At 44.8% G+C, this 15440-nt stretch overlaps 2 pseudogenes; one reads left to right on the top strand and one right to left on the bottom strand.

Annotated features, from left to right (window-relative positions):
* Positions 1-10484: 10484 nt before the first annotated feature.
* On the bottom strand, positions 10485-11435 carry LOC103556498 (ras-related protein Rab-40B pseudogene; annotated as a pseudogene).
* Positions 11436-14327: 2892 nt separating this feature from the next.
* On the top strand, positions 14328-15440 carry LOC103556514 (olfactory receptor 13H1-like; annotated as a pseudogene).

Raw genomic sequence — 15440 nt, forward strand, 5'->3', positions numbered from 1 at the left:
TCTACTTCTCACTGGGAATAATGAATTATTCTTTTCAACATTTCTATTGAGAGTGTGTTATTCATGCACACACACACACACACACACACTCACTCACTCACATTTTGAAACAGTAGTTCTATGCTACTGCCTCTACCAGGAAGAACAGGCAGTAGAACAAAGGAAGAAGTAGGCAGCCAAAGAATGAAGGAGGCTCATGTCCAGTAAGTGCGTGTATACCTCTGAAGTTCTCTGTAGTTGGAGGATAGAAAAACATGAATAGAGGTCCCCTTCACTTGTTGACCTACTCCACTCATGGCTGGTTTCATGCCTCAGTGGCCAGGCTCCAGGAAGAACTGACTGTAGCCTCCTCTGCTGCCTCTAGCTCACCATAAGAAGCCACGAATGGTGTGCGTATTACAAAGGCACTGGTATCGTTCCCTTAGTGGGCTCTGTGGATTTGGACTTTCCTGCCTGGATAGTGTCTCTCTGTCAAGAACTGTGAAAGATCTGGGATTTCACTCTACATATCAACTAGCCTGTTATGCGGATGCTGGTAGAAGACTAGAGAATTCTGAGTCAGAGAGAAAGGACTTGATTACTTGTGGTTTAAGTAGTAGTCAACACTTCATGCTATTTTACATCACTTCTTCATGTCCTCCAAGTTCTGTAGGGGTGACCCAGAGGACCTATGGTGGATGCCATCAATAGAGTTAGTTGTGTTATAAGAGAGGAACACTGAGTTTGGAGGATTTACTGCCTTTATAGTCAGTGGAAGCAAGTGTGCTCTTTCTCTGTGTAGGAGACGTCTTTTCATGCTGCAAGGTTTCTCACTGCCAACACAAGCCTAAAGGCTGTCCTTGGGAAAGAGTCATCTGGTTTGCAGTCCTGGCATTCCCATGAAGAAGCTGCATGGACACTCAGGACCCGATGATGATTGCTTCTCCCAACACCCTCCCTTCCCTCTCCAGTGCTCTCTAGTGTGGTCCCACTTGGCAAAAGGGGAAAATTGAAGCACATAGAGTGACAGACTAGCCCAAGACCCGCCACTTGACACTGGTACAGGCAAGATTGAAACCAGTTCATCTGATGTGATGCCCCCTTGCAGCATATCATTGCTGCATATTGCAAGGAAAAGACTAGATATTAAGTCTTCAGCTGGCTGTGGTTCCCTACTGTCCTGGCCTGGCTGACTCTACACTATCCCCTATGACAGAGGTGTCATACTTTCCCATTTTGCAGAAAATTTTGAAAATCATAATCATAGGTGGCATGTTTAACTACTGCTGTGTACTAAACTCTCCAAATTACTTTACTTGCATTATTTCCTTGTCCATAAGTTCGATATTATCTTTATAGGAAAGACTGGTACTTTGCACGGAGAAAGCAGGCAACTATCTCCATGGTTAAGCCTTTGACTCAATCTGCCCGACCCCTGTCTTATGTGAGATCTGTCCGTGGTGCTGAAATCACAGTGAGACTATGGTCTCGATGACGGCTAAGGGAGGCAGGTGATGCTAACTGTCTTGTGCGAAGGTGACCTTAAAGCATATTTATGGAGTAAAGTGAGGTCAAGCTCCATTGTTTTTTAAAGAAGAAGAAAAGGCCCCAACGGGGGCATGATGTGCTTTCAGCCACTCATAAAGCCTGGGTATGTATTTATCCCATCACTCCACAGTCACTTCGCTTATACACGTGATAGGTGCTGGGTGCTGCAAGAATAGAGCATTTAGGTAATGAGAACATGTGGACATGAATATATGATCTCTGAATTCAAAATGCCTTAAGTCTGTGGTGTGTCTGCAGGTACTCAACTGATTATTGCAATGATCATGTGGTTGTTTCCCCAATGGTGCAGAGCAGTGCCTGTGCATAAAATGTGTTGATTGCTAAATAAATGAGCTTTCCATAGACTCTGATAAAAATCTTAGTCTGCGGACGCACAGATAATAAGAAAAGAAGAAAGAGGACAATATGTGAGAAGGAGAGTGAAAATAGGGAGGGAGACACAAATTCAAAAGTGGGAGAACAGTACATTCAGATAGAAGGAGATTCTAGGAGAGAAATAAATAGGAAGAAATAGAGAAAATCAGAGAGAGAAGTGGAGTGGAGGAATTCTAGTGAGATGCAGGAAGTGACAGAGTGTATCAGAAAGACAAAGAAAGGAAACTGAGGCAGGGACAGGGATGTGGTTGCAGATGATGCACACATAATGTTGTCTGTGCATGTTGTTCACTGTACAACATCTCACACCTCAGGATCAGACTGGACAGTGCCCCCTCATTCCTAATTCCATGTGGATTTGCATATGGTACCTGATTTCTTTACAGCAATCACTGAAAACACGGCTACACAAATACATGATGTCTTTGAATGGATTGTAGTGAGACTAATGCTGAAAATGTGAGCCATGGGACTTGGTTGTCTGTGTGGCATCTGACAGCTATCTGCTTCTCACAAATTCAAACTATGCAGGGTATCTTGGCACAGAGTCTGGGAACCATGGATTATACTCTTCCTGAGTTTCTCTTCTGGCATGAAAGAGATTATACTGAGGATAGGGTTTTGGAATCTTGCTTTTTTCCTTTAACAACACCTAGCAAGCCTTTTTTTTGCTATTGGGTCTTCTTCTACAATATAATATTCAATGGATGACTAGTATTGAAATAGTACTTTTAATAATACTTAATTTTGTTGTATGGCTCTATGAATTTTAACGCTTTGCTAGCTTTGTGTGGCCCCCACCACCAGGATCAGGATTCAGGATGTTTCCACCATCCCAGCATACTCCCTCATGCCTCCCTTTTATAATCACAGCCTCCCTCTCCCCTTTTCCCCATCAACCTCCAAAAGGTCCCCTCCTCCCTACAGTTTTGTGTCTTCCAGATGATCTTATAAATGGATGAATCACATCTCTCAAATAGGATAGAGTGTCAGGAAGGCGAAGCTCTGGTTGCCATGGGAACCTGCAGCAGAAATGCAGAGTCAGGCAGAGAAAGGATTCAGGAAATGAGCCAGGAAGATACTCACACAGTGATTTCTTGGGGTTTCCACATTCAGGATGACCTCATCCAGATCCCTCCATCTCTCAACTGAGTGGCCGCAGTTTCTTCCATTGTCTCCTGCTCCCTCCACTATCCTTCAGTCCCTTTCAATACTTCCCTCAGCGGCCAGCAGAAACCTTCCAGAGTATACGAAGTTATGCACAGTCCTGATTAAAACCCCTAGACACTTCCCTCTTCCCTCAGAATAAACAAAAAGTTCTCTGAAATGCCAGGCCCTGATGAGGTCTTCAAGCCCTTGGTGACTCTGTCTCCCCCTTCAATACTTGGCTCCAGCCACACTGGCCTTTCTCCACCCCTCAAATAGCTGATCTCAGGGCCTTTGCAGGTGTTGCTCCCTCCACTCCACCCCAGGTTTTACATGGGTTATTTCCTGTCTGTATTCAGGGCTCTGATCAAAGGGAACCTCCTCTGGGAAGCCCTCCCTGACTGCCATCCCCATAGGCCCTCAAATCACATCCCTGCCTTGTTTCCATCACAATGCTGCCGCTGCTTCTCTGTTTTGCTTATTTCATTACCTTCTCTCCCTCCATCGGAATGAAAACTCCGAGGAGCGTGGTACAAAAATGGAGCTAAGTTTCTGGGTTACTGCTGGTGCCATATTTCTTACTGAGAATCAAAAAATTCAAATAGAAAAGATAACAACTATTCCTAATTTCTTATGAAAATTTATTAAACTCTTCTCTTTTGTCGTTACTTTTATGAAGGATATAGGAATCAAGTGACAATGAAGATGAGAGGGTTGGATGTCTGAGGCTAGAATAGTGGGTGTGCAGCAGGTATTGATGGAGGAGGGGTTGAGTGGGGAGCTGGTCCAGTTCCCGGGCAGAGCTAAGAATCTTCTGAGATGAGTCCCCCCAGGACATTAGCATGAGAACAGACAGTGGGGAGTTGATTATCCACACCAGCAAATGTGTCCTCAAGGTGAGGAAGAGAGCATGTAAATTAGACGCGTGCAGGGTACGGCTTGTCCCAGAGAGTAACAGGAAGAAGAACATGAAAAAGTGACTCAAGTGTAGGATGAAGATTGATTCTAGTGATTGGCCCTGGAAAGTGACCTTGGGATGGGGATGAGGTCAGTGGAAAGTGGTTGAATCAATGGGGTGTTGGTCCCAAAGTGATAAAGGGATTTTGGCATCAGAGGAGAAGAAAGAGGGACCTGGAATTTTGGAGGTGATGTTGGCAATGAGATGCTTGAACTGAGGTGATGGAGCGGTGTTGGTTATTGATAAAGAAAATGACAAAGGGAGTGGATGGCTAAGGGCGTTTGGACAAGAGCATTGGAGGAGTGGAGGTCAGGATGTGGATAGCTGGGAGTTGTGGGAAGATCATGGATATTAGCATATCTAATATGCTTGCCTCAGCAGTATTGAGATTTGGGGCTGGACCGTTCTTTGTGTGGGAGAGAGGGCTGTTCTGTGGATGTAGCATGTTGAGAACTTTGCTCTTTTTTACCCAAATGAGCCAGTAGCACCTCCTCCAGTTGTGACAGCCAAAAAAGTCTCCAGACTTTGCTAGATGTCCCCAGGGGGCATCATTGCCCCTGGTTTATAAATATTGATCTACATGTATCTTAAGATCATTTGGAATGTAGAGAGAGGTGGTGTTGGTGAGCTGACCATCCACACCCACAGGGGTAAATCAAGGAATCAGCGTGGTTCCTGAGGATGTCTGTTCCAACTCAGATTTTATTGTCTGTGTTCTGCTGATAGAACATCTGGGCATTGCTGACCCTGGAGGACTTCTCCTCTCAGGGCAAGTCATCTCCTCACGAGAGTAAACTACTCACCTGAGAGTGTGCCTTCTTATGCCGACAGTCCAACCCAGATCCCTCACCCCTGCCTACCTCCTTTAAGGGGCTCCCACACTCAGGGGTACAATCCACCTGTCCTACTCACCCCAGGGCCATGCACCTGACCCCTAGGCACAGCGTCTATGCTCCTGAACACAGTGAATTATTCAAATCAGCCAATCCCAGCCTGCTTACCCTGTCTTGCCCCGTCCCTGGTGTGGAAACCACAATAGAGGCCCTTGACCACACTCCTCACCTCCCTCTGCTTCCTGACTGACCCTGCTGCCCCCTGTCAGGCCCCTGAGCCATGACGTGTGCCCTCCTTGGGGCCTGTGAGTGACAAACTGTCCGTTCAATGACAGTTGTTCCCTGATCTGTTGGCCTCACATACCTCAGATTCTCTATGAATGCACTATGTTTTAAATCAATGAGGAGGTGACAGTTTCCCTTGAGACATGTGCCAGCACATCTCCCTGTCTAGGAGATTGAGCATCCTTGACTGTAATGCATTGTGTGTCCCTCTGTGTGTGTGTGACTCTGTGTGGTTGTGTTCTTTAGGACTGTGAGTGGTCATGTGTCTGGTATTGCACACGTGAGTGTCCCTGACTCTGTGTGTCCATGTGTGATTCTGTGGGACTGTCCATGGGAATGTCTGTGTCTAATCCCGATGGGTCTGCACCATCTGTGTTTCCAAGTCTTTCTGTGTGAGTATGTCTGTGTTTGATGAGAAAGTGCTGCATGATTGTGTGTCCTGGGTGAGTGTGTTATATGTCGGTTGTGTGTGAGACCGGCCCAAGTGTGAGGGTGACCCTACATGGGGATAAAGCCCTGTGTGTGAGTTAATGACTGGGAGGTGTGCACTGATTATGTGGGTATGTGAGTGTCACTTGAGTGTGGAGGCAAGTGTGTCAGTTTGCTGGGGTTGCCACACAACAGAAATTTATCATCTCACAGTCCTGGAGGCCTGAGGTCTGAGGTCCAGTGTCAGCAGGTTTGGATTCTCCTGAGGCCTCTTTCATTCGTTTGTGGATGGCTGTCTTCTTGCTGTGTCCCCACACAGTCTTTCCTCTGCGTGAAGTCAAGTTTTGTGTCCAAAATTTGCCTTCTTATAAGGACACCAGTCAGATTGGTCTAGGCCCCCCCCAATGATCTCATTTTAACTTAGTCACCTCTCTAAGAACCAATTTCAGTCACATTCTGAAACCCAGGGCTTAAGGCTTCAAGATAAAACCTTTGGGAGACCTCAATGCAGCCCATAGCAATGTGTTTGCCCGTGGCTATGTGCCTACTCAGGAGACAGTGTGAGAGAGTCATTGACTTCACATGAGTGTGTGTGAAACTGAGAGATTAATGCACTTATGAACCCCATTTTGCGAGCCCCATGAGAACCCAGACACATCTCTTCACATGTGCGCGCGTGTGTGCGCACATGCGTGTGTGTGGTTGAAGGGGCATTTGGAGACTACTCCATGGACAACCAAACTGGAGTCTCAGTCACTTTTCCTGCTCCATATCTATCCTATTAGGACCCTTCCCAAACCCCAAATGCACAAGCCAAAGGGGGAAGAGAGAAGCCAAGTCTGGAATCCTCCATCTTGGAGGTGGCCCAGGACACCTGGCCCCCGTTGTTCATAGAGAGAAGATGGGGTGCTTGATGAAGGTGACATGGACTCAGGGTGAGACAGTCAGGAGACTCCGCTCTCTGAGCCCAGTGTTCTCACCTGGCAAATGCACACCCTCCTAGGACCATGCTCACAGCAGGAGTGCTGGGCGTATCTGTGTCATTTCATTCTGCTCTGAGGCACCCGTCCAGGAGGTGAGCACATGTGACATCCAGCCTCACTGACTCACCCATCTGTGTCCACGCCAGGGCTGCAGGATCCCACAGGAGCATGGTGCTGACGTATGCACAGTCCTGCAGCCTTTCCAGGCCATGTGAGCAATGACTGGAATTTGGTGAAAACCTTTTATTAAACACAACCAAAAACCCCACAAATAAATACCAATTTTAAACATATTCATTTTTTTTCATCTAGTTTGAGGCAATGACTATGAGATTGTCCAGTGCCTTTTGCCATCCGTAGATGGCGCTCTTGAATCAAGGAAAACCAAGCAAGCATTTCTTTAAAAAATGATTTTAGCTTCTGTATTTTCAATTTTACTAAAATACACAACATAAACATTTACCATTTTAAGCATTTTTAACTAATATCCATCTATCAGAATACGCATGCTTTTTCCTATTTATTTTTGAAGTGTGGTAAAAGATTCAGAACATAGAATTTACCATTTTAACCATTTTTTAAAGTATACAGTTCAGTGGCATTAAGTACATTCACATTGTTTTGCAGCAAACATGGCTGTCCATCTCTAGAACTTTTCAATCATACCGCCTGACGCTATATATTCATTAAATAAAAAGTCCCCATTCCTCTGCTTTCAGCCCTGGCACTCTTTGTCCTTGAAGACAGACTTATTTCACCTGGCATTGTGTTCTGAAGGTTCATCCCCGTTGCAGCATGCATCAGGATGCACTTCCTTTTTAAGGCTGAATGATATTCCACTGCATCTATAGAGCACGTTGTGCTCATCCACTCGTTGTTGACGGGCACTTGGTTGCTTCCTTCTTTGGCCCCTGTGATTAGTGCTGCTAAAAGCGTAGGGGAACAGCTATCTCTTTTGGACCCTACTTTCAGTTCTTTGGGTGTGTATTCAGAAGTCGAATTACTGGATCACATGGTAGTTCTAGTTTTAATTCTGTGAGGAAATGCTATTCTGTTTTCCACAGAGCTGCACCACCAACAGCACACAAGCGTTCCTGTTTCTTCACTTCACCAAATCTTCACCAACACTCATTATTTTCTTTCTTTCTTTTTTTCATGGTAGCCATCTCAATGGGTGTGAGGTCATATTTCATTGTGGATTTGATTTGCATTTTTTCAAATGATTAGTGACATTGAGCATCTTTTCACCTGCTTACGGGCCATTAGTTTGATATTTTTAAAGGGATTAGATTCTATTGGTCAGGTTAGCATCACTGCCCGTCCTGCCCAGGTGTGTCTGTGAAACCACCTTGGAAACATGAAGCAAGAAGTCTACACTTAGGGAAGCGGAGGGAGTGGGAGACAGGCGTGAAGAAGACAAGAGGTGTCATGACCTGGATATTGCAGTCTGAGCAAATGACTCACATAATTCCCATTACAGGGGTGAATCAGGCAGACTGGAGCAGGCAAAGCTCTCAGAGCTGGAAGGAGAGAAGAAGCAACCCTGGTGAAGGAGATCGGAAGGGAAAGTGTTGTTGGCAGAGTAACAGCCCCAAAGATGTCCGCAGCCTCATCTCCAGACCTGGGAATGTGTTACCTTACATGGCAAAGGGACTTTGCAAGTGTAATTAAGGTTGTGGGCCTTGAGGTGGGGAGATCATCTTGGACCATCCTAGTGGGTCCATCTATCCACTTAAATCCTTAAAAGCAGAGGCTCTTTCTGAGCTGCAGTCAGAGCGAGATGTGAGGATGGAAGAAAAGCATGAAGAGATGCAACACTGCTGGGTTCAAGTTGGAGGAAGGAGACCTTGAGTGGAGGAATGGGGCAGCCTTGGAAGATGGAAAAGTCAAAGAAATGGACTCTTCCCTAGGACCTCCGGGAGGACTGCATCCCTGCTGCCACATTGGACTTAACCAAGATCATGTCACACTTGTGACTCGCAGGACTATAAAATAATAAATTTCTCTTACATAAAGCCACAAAGTTTGCGATTTTTTTTACAGCTGTGTTTTAAAGCCTTTATTACCGATACAAGTTTTTTTCTCTGTATTAGTGGTTCATCGCTATTGATCACTTTTATTAGATTTTTTTTCCCTCCTACTTCCAAATTCATCCCTGGAGGCTTAAAAATATACTAGATATTAATCCTTTACTTGCCATATTTGTTGCAAATCCTTTCTCCCAGATTTTCATGTGTCTTCATACTGTTTACTCCAAGTCTTGTCATTCATATGTTTTCTCATGCTTTTAGTAAACATTTTCTCTATGGCTTTTGGATTTTGCAAAAATCAAAGAAAAATATCTTCTCTAAGGAAAACTCCCTTATGCCAAGGTTATAAACATCAGCATATGTTTCTGATGAAAATTATTTTCTTTTTGGTGAGGAAGATTACCCCTAGCTAACATCTATGCCAATCTTCCTTTATTTTATATGTGGGACACTGCCACAGCATGGCTCGATGAGCAGTGTGTAGGTCTGCACCCGGTACCTGAACCTGTGAATCTCAGCCTGCCAAAGTGGAGCACACGAACTTAATCACCACACCACCGGACTGGCCCCCAAAATCATTTTTTTATTTTTAAAAATGAGATAGTCATACCATCTAGAATTTAATTTTGTAAAGAGTATACCATAAAGCCCTAGATTTATTTCCTTCTAAATGGATAGTCTCTTGTTCCTATGGAAGAGGGAATTCTTTTACAGCGGGACTGGAACACTCTATGCTTCTCTGAGGATGCCTATTTATCTGGCCTTGACACTTCGCCAAGATAAGTGTAGCAAGATTTCTGATGTGCTTACTCTGGTATTTCTCTGTCCATTTCAAAGGTAAGAAGTGTGATGCTCAGAAAGGCCCCATAACTAACAGACATTGTAACTGAGATGGCATCCACACATCCAGACTGTGAGTTTCCACCTGCAGTCACCTGCACACTCACAGCAGCACAGGTTCTGGTGGGAGGGAGGAATCCACTCTTCTTCCCCTGCCCTGGCTCCGCTCTTTCCCATTGTACTGTCAGGAGACTGTGGGCTACTGAAAGGGAAGAGACAGAGAGAGGGAGAGAGACAGGATGTCTTCATTCTCAGGGATACTGCTTGAGCAAGTGCTCGGATCCAAGACTTTGTACGTGGGCCTCCCTGGGACTTTTCTCTTCTATCCCAAGTTCTACAGCATCCCAAATCCTGCTTCTGTGTGGCTTCTTTTTTACCAAGAAACAAGTACACATTTTATTGTTGAGAAACATTTTCTTAAATAATAGTGTTCACTTCATTCCTTACCGAAACAGCTCTGAGTGACACTTTCCTTGCCAGTCTGCATCTGTAGTGCCTATGTTGTGGCTATGTTCAATACAACAAGAGATATCTTTGGCATTTTCTTCCCGTAGCTTCATAACTTGTGGCACATCTTATACAAAAAAATGTAGATTTACAGAAAAATATGCATATAAATCACTTATTAATTCCAAAACGTAGTAAATAACATAGCAAAAGCTTTATCAAACCCATTTCACGCACAGCCGGACAGATCTGTTGTGCATAATCTCTAATGTGTTTGCAGCATTTTATAAATTAGTGCTTTGACGTGAAAAAGGAGGTTTAAAAAAAGCCCCTCTCATAATGTTGATGACTCTAATTTGTCTATCATTGCTTTTCAGAGTCCCTTGAATTTATACTCATAACACACATATGACCATTCTTATAAAAGCAGTTATTTTAAGGGAAAAGTTGCACTGCAATCATGATATAAGTGACACTCAAAATTTGATGTTATCAAGAGTTGAGCAGAGAACTAACTTTCCCTTTATAAACACAAGTCTAAAACAGGAGCTTCATGCACATCCGTGTAGAAACATCAAAGTTGAACCACAGGACGGGCTTCACTGTGGGAAATGGTATGGTCACCACTGGGAGGTGTCTCTTGGATCTAGGGTGGCCTCTCGTCTCCCAGTGCAACTGCTCCGAGTCTCCTGGAGATTCCAGCCCGTGTCTTTGTTATGTCTTTTCTAGGAGACTTTACAACTATTTCTGGTGCAGCATTTGGGCGGGCTCTGGGGTGGGCAGGAGGCCTTAACTTTGCGGAGGCTGCTCTTCTTGTGAGTGGAGCTGGTGGTGAGGGAGTAGGATTGGCCGTGCATCATCCTGGTGTTCGGGCCATTGGCCATCGAGAATGATTTGAGGTGGCTTCTTAAGGCGATAGGGAGCCGTAGCTTGTCCACCAGGTGCACAGGCGTGCAAGACACCACCGCTCGGCAGCACAGGTCCTGCGGGCTCAGTACCTTGCTGGGCCACTAGAGCCGGTCCATCCCATGCCGCAGCAGCAAGACCCTAGCCAGCTCCGTGAATGACTTGGTGACGTTGAAATTGCAGAGGGCTGACCTCAAAGAAGGTCACGCCCAGGCGCTCCCCGTAGGCCTGGGCCTGCTCTGTGGGGAGCTGCCGCTTAAAAGCCAGATGCAGGCGGATCAAGGATTTTAGGGACACTGGGGGGCGGACTCATCGATCTCCTTGATCCACCGGTCGATGCCATCAAAGGACCAGCAGTTTGCGATGTCGTAGACGAGGATCACACCCTGTGCACCCCGCGAATAGGAGCGGAATATGGTACAAAATCTTCCCTGCCCAGACGTGTCCCGACCGGGTGGCCGTACCGGGACTCGGCCGCGTCGTCCTGCAGGCTCGCCAGATCTCGCCCTTGCCCACGTCGCTGTCGCCCACCAGCAGCAACTTGAGCAGGAAGTCGTAGGCGCGCACCGGGCTGCCCAAGGCGCTCATCGTGCCACCGCCGCGCCGGTGCCCATGCCCGGCCAGCGGACGCGCAAAGGGGGCGGCCGGGCACGCGGGACCCGCGGACCCGCTGCCCGCGACCGCCGCCTGTGTGTGTGTGGTTTCTTCATGGAAGAAATAGAGGGAGTTCCTGGATTAGACTCTGCTGGTAGCTAGGTAGGGGAGAAGTGTGGGAAGAGGGTGTTCTACCAGATAGAGCTTTATCTCTGCATCCATCCATCCATCCATCCTATCCACCCACCCATTCATCAATCTATGCTGGGAGGTTCTCTGCGAATGGATCATGGTCAGAACACAGCAAGGTCTTTGGTCGTTCCAGGAGCAGTGGGAGCCTCTGGGTTGGTAAAGGGAAAGGTAGGAGAGCTTGTGTTTACTCAGTGTCCAGGATGGACTCGGCCAGCCTTCTGCCTTGCTGCTCTCCTCTCACTCAACCCCCTAACTCACCTCTCCGCATAGTTGGGGCAATTCTTCCCATTTTTAGATGAAGAGCTGAGACCATGAGCAGTGACTGGACTTGGTGATGGTGACACCAGCTTCCAGAACACAGTGACTCTTCATGTGAGGTAGTTGTCACAATCAGCTCCCTCAGGGGACTCTTTTCCCTAAGGATGTCCAGATTCCTCATTGAGGACAAAAAGACCAGCACTGTCTGTATACCTTTTGTCATCAGTTCCCTTGATATCCCACTGCAGGGTTTCAGGGTTTGTTTGTTGATTTATCTACATAGCTGCTGTCTATATCCTTGGCTCCACTTACAGTTGGAATAATTTTGATTTCAGGCACATTAACTTCTTTATTACTTGTCCCTATACCTAGAACAGACTCCTAGGAAACAGGTAGTAAACATTTGTCAAAGTAATGAATGAATGAATGAATGAATGAATGAATGGCAGGGCTCGCTATTTTTCTTTTAGATTTCCTTTATATCTCCACTTTGTTCTTAACACGATTTTAAATATCTAGCCTTACCCAGTGCTAGGAGATTTCACTTCTTGATAATTATCTTAAGGAAATAATCTTACAAGTGTGCTAAGGTGTGCAAAATAATGCTTAAGAAATTATTGTTTACAGTAATCAAAAAATGGGAAGAATCTAACTGTTCAAAATGAGGGATTAATTACATGAACAATGACACATATACTAATGCTTTGGAAAATGTCATAACTTGAAAGAAACAAATCTGATTTATTTCTATGGACTATGTCAGTGCTATCTTGATAAGAGAAAAAGCAGCTAGAAAATAGAATGATGTACATATTTCTGTTTTGCTTCTTATGTGCGTGTATGCATGGGTGTATGTTCACAGAAAAATATTGCAAATGAGTTATACTAAAAAGTAACAGTGGCTAAATCTGGTAGTGGACCAATGGGTTTTATTTTATTTCTTTGTCTTTGCATTAATTTCTATGTCTGAAAATTTTGAATGTAATTAATTGAACATTGAAGACGTTACTGACATAAGTAGTTGCCTTAATTTATACCTACAATGAGCTACAGTCTGTGCTTAGTACTTAAACATAATTGCATGTAATCCTCCCAGCATTCCTGGGAGGGAGATTCTTTCTTTCCACTTTACAGATGAGCTCAGGATCCTCAGTGGGTTTTCCAAGTTTGAACAGCTACTGAGACACAGAACTAGGATTTAAACCTGGACAAAAGTCACACTTGAGGTCTTACACAATGCTATCTCCATTCCGATGGTATTAACACTAATCTATACATGTGACAGAAGTCATGGAACTGTAGACCAAAAAATCCAACATTATTATACATATTAGTTTTAAAATCAAAAATTAAGTCATTCAGGATAAAAAAGATGTGTGGTGTATATATATATATATATATATATATATATATATATATATATATTATACACACACAATGGAATACTACTCAGCCATAAAAAAGACAAAATCATCCCATTTGCAACAACATGGATGGAACTTGAGGGTATTATGTTAAGTTAGGTAAGCCAGACTGAGAAAGACAGACACCATATGATTTCACTCATATGCGGAGGATAAAGGAACACATGGACAATGAGATCAGATTAGTGGTTTCCAGAGAGGAAAGGTGTTGGGCGTGGTCATAATGGGTAAAGGAGCACATATATATTGTGACTGACAAATAATAATGTATAACTGAGATTTCACAACGTTAAAAACTATTGTGACATTAATAAAAATGTTAAGCTATTCATCTGAAGGATTAATAAATGAAGGAAGGAGCCATCTGCATATCCCACACTTTAGTGGGAAGATAGAAGACTATTTTGAGATCATTACTCATAAACTCAAACATAAATGGGGACCAGCTGGATATACCAATGTGTGAAGCAGGACAGGAGAAAAAGTTGACAGCTTCAGTGAGACATCAAGTGACTGACAGAAGTCTTCAGTGTCCCAGACACTGTAGTAAATAAGCTGGAGAGAATCCTCATCTGAAGAAGGCAGGTCACATCCCAATCTCTAGATGATTCTAAATGTTTTCATTCCTAATAAGTGAGCCAATTAAGCACAAATGTGAACCAAACTTAACATACTAGTGTTGCTTTTCCAATTTTCCTTTAGGCTGTCAATTCTATGAGGACAGATCCTGTTTCCCTTGTTCTCCACTGTAATTCCATTGCTTGGGATAGAGTCTTGACCTAGTTAGTAGCTGCTCAAAAATGTTCATTGAATGAGTGAGTGATTACATTATAGAAAGGATGAATGAATCCAATGGATTCATTCTGAATGACTCAACTATAAATGAATGAGTGAAAAAAGCAATTAACCAATTTTAAAAGAATCAAGGAATGAATGACTGAACCCATCCAACAATCCATCAATCCACAAATCAGTGGATGATTAATTGAATGAGTCAATGAGTGCTGCTGAATGGTAGAATCTATTAAGCAACATTCCCAGCATGGGACACAGCAATGGAGGGTAAATGGGTAAGAATCCAGATAGCAGTTCCCAACACATTAATGTTGGTGCTTGAAAGACTCAAACATTATTTATATGAAGTTGCCAGTCTCTGAACACCCCCTGAAGATGATCCATATTTTTCTAACCGGCTAGAGTTTCAGCAGGAGCATGGACAGCCAGAACAGCACAGAGGAGGTCTACTTCCTTCTGGTTGGGCTCTCCCAGTACCCACGGGCTCAGACCATCTTCTTCTGCCTGTTCCTCACGTCCTCTGTCATCACCCTTTTAGGGAAAAGCCTCATCCTGCTCCTGCTCTACTATAATCCCCGGCTCCACACGCCCGTGTGCTTCTTCCTCAGCAACCTGTCTTCCTGGACACGTGCTGCACCACATCCAGTGTGCCCAAGATGCTCATCAACTGTTTAGTGACTATTCCTATCATCTCACGAGGACAGTGTTCAGCCTAGATGGCTGTGGGACTTTATCTGAGAGTTGTGGAGTGTCTTCTGTTGGCCACCAAGGCCTATGATCACTGTGTGGCCACTGTTGACCCCCTGCACTACTCCCTGTGCATGGGGCCCTAACTTTGTGGCCTGTTGGCTGGGACCTCATGGACTGCAGCCTTCCTTCTGACTGTGGTTCCCGTGCTGACTATGCCCTTGGAGTTCTGTGGTCACCAGGTCATCAATCACTTCTCATGTGAGCTCCTGGCTCTGCTCAAGCTTGCCTGCTCTGACCTGAAGTTCTACGAGTTGTTCATGGTGGGCACCAATGCCCTGACCCTGCTGGCTCCTTTTGCTTTCATTGTGGGTTCCTATGGAAGGGTCCTGGTGGCTGTGCTGCAGATGTGGCCCATGGAGGGCTGTGGCAAGGCCTTTTCTACATGTGGATCACATCTCACAGTGGTGGCCCTCTTCTACAGCATGGCCACCTTCATGTATATGATGCCTCAGAATAAGACCATCCATGACTGAAACAAGATCATCTCCATCTCCTATGACATCCTCACCCTCTTGATGAACCCCTCATCTACAGCCTGCAGAACAAAGACATGAAAGGGACCTTCAGGAGACACTTGGGGAAAAAGATTAACCTCTAAGATGTGCTGCTGAGGGAAAAAGAAATAAATTAATATTCTGGATTGCCTA

Source organism: Equus przewalskii, chromosome 9 (genome assembly GCF_037783145.1).
Source record: "Equus przewalskii isolate Varuska chromosome 9, EquPr2, whole genome shotgun sequence".
Taxonomy (NCBI): domain Eukaryota; kingdom Metazoa; phylum Chordata; class Mammalia; order Perissodactyla; family Equidae; genus Equus; species Equus przewalskii.